The sequence below is a fragment of the Sinocyclocheilus grahami genome, unplaced genomic scaffold, assembly GCF_001515645.1.
Source record: "Sinocyclocheilus grahami isolate Dianchi unplaced genomic scaffold, SAMN03320097.WGS_v1.1 scaffold326.1, whole genome shotgun sequence".
Lineage (NCBI taxonomy): Eukaryota > Metazoa > Chordata > Actinopteri > Cypriniformes > Cyprinidae > Sinocyclocheilus > Sinocyclocheilus grahami.
In genome coordinates, this window is record NW_015505505.1 from 918,904 (window position 1) to 920,645 (window position 1,742).

The 1,742-nt window shown below is 51.3% G+C and overlaps 1 protein-coding gene across 1 annotated transcript in view; it reads right to left on the reverse strand.

The window, feature by feature from the left end:
* The window catches only part of usp22 (ubiquitin specific peptidase 22), a gene marked incomplete at its 5' end in the record, with an annotated part of 49,026 nt that overhangs the window by 12,470 nt on the left and 34,814 nt on the right, over positions 1-1,742 (reverse strand). The gene's annotated exons all lie outside the window — the stretch shown is intronic.

Genomic DNA, 1,742 nt, shown 5'->3' on the forward strand with positions numbered 1-1,742 from the left:
GTGAGCGTGTGAGTGAGCGTGTGAGTGAGCGTGTGAGTGAGCGTGTGAGTGAGCGTGTGAGTGAGCGTGTGAGTGAGCGTGTGAGTGAGCGTGTGAGTGAGCGTGTGAGTGAGCGTGTGAGTGAGCGTGTGAGTGAGCGTGTGAGTGAGCGTGTGAGTGAGCGTGTGAGTGAGCGTGTTAGTGAGCGTGTTAGTGAGCGTGTTAGTGAGCGTGTTAGTGAGTGTTTGAGTGAGAGTGAGTGAGTGAGAGTGAGTGAGTGAGAGCGTGTGTGTGAGTGAGTGAGAGCGTGTGAGCGTGAGTGTGAGCGTGTGAGTGAGCGTGTGAGTGAGCGTGTTAGTGAGTGTTTGAGTGAGAGTGAGTGAGTGAGAGTGAGTGAGAGTGAGTGAGAGTGAGTGAGAGTGAGTGAGAGTGAGTGAGAGTGAGTGAGAGTGAGTGAGAGTGAGTGAGAGTGAGTGAGAGTGAGTGAGAGTGAGTGAGAGTGAGTGAGAGTGAGTGAGAGTGAGTGAGAGTGAGTGAGAGTGAGTGAGAGTGAGTGAGAGTGAGTGAGAGTGAGTGAGAGTGAGTGAGAGTGAGTGAGAGTGAGTGAGAGTGAGTGAGAGTGAGTGAGAGTGAGTGAGAGTGAGTGAGAGTGAGTGAGAGTGAGTGAGAGTGAGTGAGAGTGAGTGAGAGTGAGTGAGAGTGAGTGAGAGTGAGTGAGAGTGAGTGAGAGTGAGTGAGAGTGAGTGAGAGTGAGTGAGAGTGAGTGAGAGTGAGTGAGAGTGAGTGAGAGTGAGTGAGAGTGAGTGAGAGTGAGTGAGAGTGAGTGAGAGTGAGTGAGAGTGAGTGAGAGTGAGTGAGAGTGAGTGAGAGTGAGTGAGAGTGAGTGAGAGTGAGTGAGAGTGAGTGAGAGTGAGTGAGAGTGAGTGAGAGTGAGTGAGAGTGAGTGAGAGTGAGTGAGAGTGAGTGAGAGTGAGTGAGAGTGAGTGAGAGTGAGTGAGAGTGAGTGAGAGTGAGTGAGTGAGTGAGTGTGAGTGAGTGAGTGTGTGAGTTTGAGTGTGTGAGTGAGTGAGCGTGTGAGTGAGTGAGCGAGTGAGAGAGCGAGCGAGTGAGAGAGCGAGCGTGAGTGAGAGCGAGTGAGTGAGAGAGCGAGTGAGTGAGAGAGCGAGTGAGTGAGAGAGCGAGTGAGTGAGAGTGTGTGAGAGAGTGAGAGTGAGTGAGAGAGTGAGAGTGAGTGAGTGTGAGTTTGAGTGAGTGAGTGTGGGTTAGAGTGAGTGAGTGTGGGTTAGAGTGAGTGAGTGAGTGTGTGTGTGTGCGTGAGAGTGAGTGAGTGAGTGAGTGAGTGAGAGTGAGTGAGTGAGTGAGTGAGTGAGAGTGAGTGAGTGAGTGAGTGAGTGAGAGTGAGTGAGTGAGTGAGTGAGTGAGAGTGAGTGAGTGAGTGAGTGAGTGAGAGTGAGTGAGTGAGTGAGTGAGTGAGTGAGTGAGTGAGTGAGTGAGTGAGTGAGTGAGTGAGTGAGTGAGTGAGTGAGTGAGTGAGTGAGTGAGTGAGTGAGTGAGTGAGTGAGTGAGTGAGTGAGTGAGTGAGTGAGTGAGTGAGTGAGTGAGTGAGTGAGTGAGTGAGTGAGTGAGTGAGTGAGTGAGTGAGTGAGTGAGTGAGTGAGTGAGTGAGTGAGTGAGTGAGTGAGTGAGTGAGTGAGTGAGTGAGTGTGTGAGTGTGAGTGAGTGTGTGAGTTTGAGTGTGTGAGAGTTTGAGTGTGTGAGAGTTT